Here is an 8,607-nt window from a genome sequence, read left to right on the forward strand (position 1 = left end):
GGATGGTGGGGGAAAGATACCTGCACAAAATCAAATTCTGAGAGGGAGGAGTAGTGGGAAAAAGTGCAGAGGAAGAGAACTGCAGAAGCTCCCTCAATAGCTTGCTAACTGCAGACAGGTGAGGGTGGCTATCCTAGATTGCCCAGCCATCAGTTGACCCTCCAGCTGACTGAAAATGCAGAGTTCAGTTAGGTTGACCCAGACCAGAAAATTTCCCCAACTGACCCACAGGATCAGGGGCTAAATAAAAGGATTGTTTTAAGCCATTGAGTTTTAGTGTTTTGTTACACAGCAAATGCTGATATAGACAGGGACAAGTCAGCCTCCTCTCTGTGCACCCAGCATGACCCAGAAGAGGGCCCAGCTGTATCTAGGGTCTCACGGAGCTGCCTCCAACCTTTACCCTTCCATCCAGCCTCGAAAAGACCCTGCCCCGTCACAAGCTGTGCGCAAGTAGCAAGGGCAAGAGGGGACAGTTCATATAAAACGGGGGCTGCCAAGTGGCAGGTCTTTATTACACAGAGACCCATCACCATCTCACAACAGCCCTATGAAGCAAGTGCTTTTGTCATTTCACTGACAAGAAAAATGAGGTTCAGAGAGAGCACAAGATTCATCCAAAACCACACAACAGGGAAAAACTCACCTGGTTTTTGCCTTGAAGCAGGAGCTTTTGCCAAGTCCACTCTGAGGCAGCTGAATGAGAACTATCACATAAAAATGTAAATCTTCTCTCACCAAGCAATGCACATAGCCATACCTCTGGCCGCAACTAGTAGGGACTTTGATGTTCTGTTTGTGTTCTTTGGTTGATCACTGTGTAAGAGATTTACAATATCAAAGGTAATGCATATGTGTTACTGGGAGGGAGGAACTGTTAGACATTTAATTGGGGATTTTCTCTGCAACTGGGAGCTAAATACAAAAGATCACACCATGACCTGCCCAATTATTCATTAAACTAGCAATTCAACAACTATTCCTAATGCCACTTGTAGGGTAGGCCCCATGAGAGATGGATGCAACATGATCATGCCCTCATGGACTTCAGTGCAACAGAGGAGACAGATATTAAACAAGTAACCACACAAATGAAGAAATTAATTCTATCTGTGGTATGTTCTTTGTGGCAAAGACAGGCATCACCACTGTGTCCCGTGCTCCGCTACATGCCCTGTCTTCCCTTTCAGGCAGCGGGACAAGTTCTGACTAATAATGTGTGTGTAGAAGTGACGTAAGGGTGGTCACTTCTGGGCTGAATCGATTGAGAGCTGGTAGGCCTCCATACCAGTCTTTCCCTTCCACCTTGAGGCCTTGTGTTCCCTTAGCTATAAAATAGAGGAGATCCAACCAGTCCATCCTAAAGGAAATCAGTCCTGAATATTCATTGGAAGGACTGATGCTGAAGCTGAAACTCCAATCCTTTGGCCACCTGATGCAAAGAACTGACTCATCTGAAAAGACCCTGATGCTGGGAAAGATTGAAGGTGGGAGGAGAAGGGGACAACAGCAGATGAGATGGTTGGATGGCATCACCGACTCAATGGACATGAGTTTGAGCAAACTCCGGGAGTTGGCGATGGACAGAGAGGCCTGGCGTGCTGCGGTCCATGTGGTCGCAGAAAGTCGGAGACGACTGAGCGACTGAACTGACCTGAACTGAACCGAGAGGAGGACTACCAGATTCACACTGGATTTTACTGAGCAAGAAACAAAGCTTCCTGTGTTAAGTCTACAATTTGGAGTTTGTCTGTTGGGCAGTTAGTGTCAATTACCAAGAATAAGAAAAACTTGCTACAAGAGAAGGACGGAGAGTTCTCTTACCCAGTAACTAGGCTGTATCAATCTGCTGCTTTACAACTCCCCAAACGTCATGGTTTGTGATTGTCTGGGTCAACAGACAATCAATGTGATGCTGGTCGTTCCTGCAATTGCAGAAAGCGGACCGCTCCACGGGGCAGCTCAGCCTCACTCACTCTTCTCCAGGGAGAGCCTTGGTTGGGGAGGACCACTTCTGCTCCATGTGATCCCAGTGCCGGCTCCTTCATGTGGTGGTCTTGGGGTTTCAAAAAGCAACAAGGGGACTTCACTGGTGGTCCAGTGGTTAAGCATCTGCCTGCCAATGCAGGGGACATGGGTTCAATCCCTGGTCTGGGAAGGTCCCACATGCCCAGGGGCAAGTAAGCTCCTGTGCCACAACTACTAAGCCCGCTCTCTAGAGCCCTCAAGCTGCAACTACTGAAGCCTGTGTGCCTAGAGCCCGTGCTCTGCAATGTGAGAAGCTGCTGTAATGAGAAGCCCCTGCACCACAAAGAGTAGCTTCCTCTCTGCAAAAAATAGCCCCCGCTCGCCACAGTTAGAGAAAGCCCATGTGTAGCAATAAAGACCCAGCACAGCCAAAGATAAATAAATACATAAATAATAATAAAACAATCTCCCTAGGTGATGCTGTTGAGCATCCAAGTTGGAGAACCTCTGTGTTTGGAGAAAGCCTGCCTCCTCGGGGACTCAGAGAACTCATGTTAGCTCCTCTCTGTGTCTGTTTGTAAAATTGGTGTAACCTGGGCATAAATTCTACCTGCCTGTGATGCTAGCATGGGTTCACAGATGTGGGGAGCTTTACTGGGTCAAAATCTGAATCACCACCTCAGTTGTGCCAGCTTCCTGTGGAAAGAAGCGTAGCCCTGTTCCATCCTCGCTCCCTCTCCCCTCAGCCTGTTTTGTGGTTCTTCACAGCACTTAGCACCACCTTGCAGGACATTCTCATCTGTTTGTCTGTGTGGGTTTCATAAGTCTAAGTATCTGCTTTGTTTATAATTGTCTCCCTGACTCCAATAACAGCGCCTGGCACACAGAGCCACCCAATAAATGTTTGTGAGTAAATATGGTTGCTGTGCAGATCCTACATGCCCAGAGCAGAGCCAGACACTTATTAGGCATGGTTAATGTTTACTGGGCACATATGACATGCCAAGCATGGTTCTAAGTGCTTTATGTGCCTTATCTCATTTGATATGTGATAGCCAGATGGCCCTCAGTGATCCATAGCACCTGGTATCCATGGGATTATATAATTCCCTCCTACCCCAAGCTGGGCTAACAGTAACTAATAGGAAACTAAAAATAAAGAGCATGACTTTAAGGATAGACCATATATTATGGCTTCTACCTCGCTCTTCTGGATCATCTATTCTGCTGCTGCTGCTGCTAAGTCACTTCAGTCGTGTCCGACTCTGTGCGACCCCATAGACAGCAGCCCACCAGGCTCCCCCGTCCCTGGGATTTTCCAGGCAAGAGTACTCGAGTGGGGTGCCATTGCCTTCTCCGATCATCTAGGAAAAGCCAAATGCCACGTTGCTAGGACACTCAAGTAGCCTATGGAGAGATGCATGTGACAAGGAACTTATACATTCTGCAATAACCAGCACCAACCAAGTCTGTGAGTGGGCTTTAATCCTCCAACCTCAGTCAGGCTTTCAGATAACTGAAGCCCCAGCCAACATCTTAACTATAACTCCTGAGAGACCTTGCGCTAAAACTACCTAAGAAGCTGTTCCTGAAATCCTAATGCATAGGAACTCTGTGAGATCTTCATGTTTATTACTGGCTTCCCCAGTGGCCCAGATGGCAAAGAATCTGCCTGCTAAGGCAGGAGACCAGAGTTCGATCCTTGATTCAGTAAGATTCCCCTGGAGAAGGGCATGGCAACCCACTCCAGTTTTCTTGCCTGGAGAATTCATGGACAGAGGAACCTGGTGGGCTACAGTCCATGGGGTCACAAAGAGGTGGACACGACTGAGCGACTAACTCACACATAGGACTGAACGCAGGCTTGCGTGATTACAGAGTCTACCCACTGAGCTGAAGGGTGTCCCAAATGAGTGCCAACTCTTCCCTTGAAGGAACAGGCTAAGACCAGAACGCTGAAAAAAAATGTTTCTGCCTCCAGTACAAATGTGTTCTGGCTGAGAGGAACGTGAACCTAGGAAACCAGCAGGCTCGGAAGAAGAGAAAAGCCAACAGGAGTGAAAACCAGCAGAAACAGACACTCAAGAGTTCAGATAGCAATACTATCAGATACATATTATAAAAGAGAAATATTTAATGCACTTAAATCTATAAAAAGCTTGAAACTATAAGAAGTTATATCAAGTAATGTAATGAATTTGAAAACCTAAAAGGATTTGAACTTCTAAAATGAAAAATACAAAAACCAAAATAAAACATTCAACAGATGGGTTAAACCACAGATTAGATGTGGCTACGAGGGAACTAGTGAGATAGAAAGCAGACATCAATCACAGATTTAAGAGACTCCGTACGTTTTCACACACAGACACATCATAGTGAAAATGCACACCACCAAAGACAGAGATCTTAAAAGCAGTCAGAGGGAAAAGAAAAAAACAGAGATTACTTTCAGAAGAACAGCAGTACAACGTGGATGAACCTCAAGAACATTATGCTAAATGGAAGAAATCAATCACAAAGAACCATACATTGTAAGATTAAATTTACATAAAGTATCCAAAATAGGAAAATTTCTAGAAACCAAAAGTAAACTAGCGCTGGGGGGTAAGAGAGTAGGAGATAGAGAGTGTCTGCTAATGGATACAGGGTTTCTTTGGGGGCGGTAAAAATGTTCTAAAATGAGATGGAGATAGTTGCACAACTCTGTACTAAAAACCATTAAATTGTACACTTTAAATGGGTGGATATTATAGTATATAATTTATTTCTTGGTAAAGCTATTTAAAGAAAGAACAGCAGTTAGACTGACAGGTGATGATGTCTCAACACCAACCATGGAAGCTGGAAGACAACAGAGTGCTATCTTCAAGGTGCCCAGCTAGAATTCTATATCCAGCAAAAATGTCTACCAAGAGTGAGGAAGCCCAAGGGCTTCCATGGTGGTTCAGTGGTAAAGAATCAACCTGCCAATGCAGGTGACATTGTTTCAATCCCTGATATGGGAAGATCTCACATGCCGAGGAGCAACTAAGCCTATGGGTCACAATATTGAGTCTGTGCTCTAGAGCATGGGAACCACAACTACTGAGTCTTTGTGCTGCAACTACTTAAGCCCACACACCCTAGAGTCGGTGCTCCATAACAAGACAAGCCACTGCAGTGAGAAGCCCGCACACCTCAACTAAAGAGTTACCCCCACTCACTGCAAAAAGAGAAAAGCCCGCATGGCAATGAAAACCCAGCACAGCCAAACAATAAATAAATAAAATTATTTTTTTAAAAAGAGTGAGGTCTACATAAAGATTTTTCAAACAAAACCCAAAAAAGTTTGTCACCAGAAGACCAACCCCACAGGGAATTCTAAAACAGCAGTTCTCAAACTTGGCTTTTCATTAGGCTCATCAGAGAACATTAAAAGCTCCTGATGTCTGGGCCCATCCCAGATATTCTGAATCAATTGATCTGAGATATTAATCTGGGCATAAGATTTTTCAAAGTTCCCCAAGTGATTCAAAGGTATAGCTCAGGCTGAGAACCTCTGTTTTTTGGGATCTATTTCAGGCAAAAAGAAAGTGATCCCAGAAGAAAGTCTGAGATTCCTTCATTCATTTAATAAAATCTGTGGACACCTATCAGGTGTTGGGGAACTGTGACTAGACACCAGGAACACAGCAATGAGCAAATAGACAAAGGTCCTCACCCTCTGAAAGAGGGAAACAGACAAGAACAAAAACAAGATAAAGAAGTAAAATATGCTATTAGATACATTAGTACCTAATTAGGAAAAAATGAAGCCAGGAAGGAAAACATAAAATGCTGGATGTATATGCATGTGTGTGAAATTTAAGATAGAGTGGACAGGAAAAGACTTTTGGTAAATGATATAAAGACTTTTGGCTAAAGACTTAAAGAGCAGGAACAAGCCATGAAGATATTTGGGCTATGGGAAGTGCAAAGGCCCTGAGATGGAAGGGTGTCTGCCTTGTTCCAGGATCTGGAGGCCAGAGGGAGGACTGAGCCAAGGGGAGAGAAGTCAGAGAAGGAGCCACAGCACTCTGCAGGTCTTGGGACGACCTTTGCTTTTACTATGAGCGAGATGAAACCTATGGGGAGTATTCTGAGGAGTGGCATAGCTTGATTCTAATAGGGCTTTCCGGCATCTGGGTGAAAGTGGACCTTAGTAACCAAAAGGGGAAGCAAAGAGCCTAGTCAGGAGGCTGGAGCATGGTGCTGGAGGAAAAAGGATGGAGGTGGATTGGGATGGTGGGTGGAGGAGGTGAGAGGTGACAGATTCTGGATCTATTCTGCAAGTGCATCCCATAGGATCTGCCAATCCACAGGATGAGGGGCGGGAGAAAAGTTCAAGGGTGGGAAGACAGGAGAATGTGAAGAGCTTCCAGCCTGTGTCCGGCGAAAGCAAACTTCATTCAGTTCAGTTCAGTTCATTTCAGTCGTTCAGTCGTGTCCGACTCTTGGCGACCCCATGAATTGCAGCACGCCAGGCCTCCCTGTCCATCACCAACTCCCGGAGTTTACCCAAACTCATGTCCATCGAGTCAGTGATGCCATCTAGCCATCTCATCCTCTGTCATCCCCTTCTCCTTCTGCCCCCAATTCCTCCCAGCATCAGGGTCTTTTCCAATGAGTCAACTCTTTGCATGAGGTGGCCAAAGTATTGGAGTTTCAGCCTCAGCATCAGTCCTTCCAATGAACACCCAGGACTGGTCTCCTTTAGGATGGACTGGTTGGATCCCCTTGTAGTCCAAGGGACTCTCAAGAGTCTTCTCCAGCACCACAGTTCAAAAGCATCAATTCTTCGGCGCTCAGCTTTCTTCACAGTCCAACTCTCACATCCATCATGACCACTGGAAAAACCATAGCCTTGACTAGACGGACCTTTGTTGGCAAAGTAAAATTTCTGCTTTTTAATGTGCTATCTAGGTTGGTCACAACTTTCCTTCCAAGGAGTAAGTGTCTTTTAATTTCATGGCTGCAATCACCATCAGCAGTGATTTTGGACCCCCCAAAAATAGTCTGACACTGTTTCCACTGTTTCCCCATCTATTTCCCATGAAGTGATGGGACCAGATACCATGATCTTCGTTTTCTGAATGTTGAGCATTAAGCCAACTTTTTCACTCTCCACTTTCACTTTCATCAAGAGGCTTTTTAGTTCCTCTTCACTTTCTGCCATAAGGGTGGTGTCATCTGCATATCTGAGGTTACTGATATTTCTCCTGGCAATCTTGATTCCAGCTTGTGCTTCTTCCAGCCCAGCGTTTCTCATGATGTACTCTGCATATAAGTTAAATAAGCAGGGTGACAATATACAGCCTTGACGTACTCCTTTTCCTATTTGGAACCAGTCTGTTGTTCCATGTCCAGTTCTAACTGTTGCTTCCTGACACACATACAGATTTCTCAAAAGGCAGATCAGGTGGTCTGGCAGTCCCATCTCTTTCAGAATTTTCCACAGTCTGTTGTGATCCACACAGTCAAAGGCTTTGGCACAGTCAATAATGCAGAAGTAGATGTTTTTCTGGAACTCTCTTGCTTTTTCGATGATCCAGCTAATGCTGGCAATTTGGTCTCTGGTTCCTCTGCCTTTTCTAAAACCAGCTTGAACATCTGGAAGTTTGCGGTTCACATATCGCTGAAGCCTGGCTTGGAGAATTTTGAGCGTTACTTTACTAGCGTGTGAGATGAGTGCAATTGTGCGGTAGTTTTGTTGCAGGAAGGGAGACCCCTTCCAGGGCCTGAAACTGGGCTCTTGTCTAACACTAGGAAATGAATTGTCTGAGGAGACACATGTGTGACGCAGCAAGAGACTTTACTGGGAAAGGGCACCTGGGTGGAGAGCAGTAGGGTAAGGGAACCCAGGAGAACTGCTCTGCCACGTGGCTTGCAGTCTCTGGCTTTATGATGATGGGACTAGTTTCCGGGTTGTCTTTGGCCAGTCATTCTAATTCAGAGTGTTTCCTGGTGGCACATGCATCGCCCAGCCAAGGTGGATGCTAGTGAAAGGGATTCTGGGAAGTGGACGGACATGCAGTGTCTCCTTCTGATCTTTTCCAAACTCTTCCGGTTGGTGGTGGCTTATTAGTTCCGTATTCCTTACCAGGATCTCCTGTCATAAAACAACTTGTGCGAATGGTTACTAAAGGGCCTGGCCAGGGTGGGCAGTTTCCATCAGCGTGCTTCCCCTAACAGTTTGAGCATTCTTTGGCATTGCCTTTCTTTGGGATTGGAATGAAAACTGACCATTTCCAGTCCTGTGGCCACTGCTGAGTTTTCCAAAATTTCTGGCATATTGAGTGCAGTACTTTCACAGCATCATCCTTTAGGATTTGAAATAGCTCAACCGGAATTCCATCACCTCCACTAGCTTTGTTCATAGTGATGCTTTCTAAGGCCCACTTGACTTCACATTCCAGGATGACTGGCTCTAGGTGAGTGATCACACCATTGTGATTATCTGGGTCGTGAAGATCTTTTTTGTACAGTTCTGTATATTCTTGCCACCTCTTCTTAATATCTTCTGCTTCTGTTAGGTCCATACCATTTCTGTCCTTTATCGAGCCCATCTTTGCATGAAATGTTCCCTTGGTATCTCTCATTTTCTTGAAGAAATCTCTA

Source organism: Bos indicus x Bos taurus, chromosome 13, assembly GCF_003369695.1.
Source record: "Bos indicus x Bos taurus breed Angus x Brahman F1 hybrid chromosome 13, Bos_hybrid_MaternalHap_v2.0, whole genome shotgun sequence".
NCBI lineage: Eukaryota > Metazoa > Chordata > Mammalia > Artiodactyla > Bovidae > Bos > Bos indicus x Bos taurus.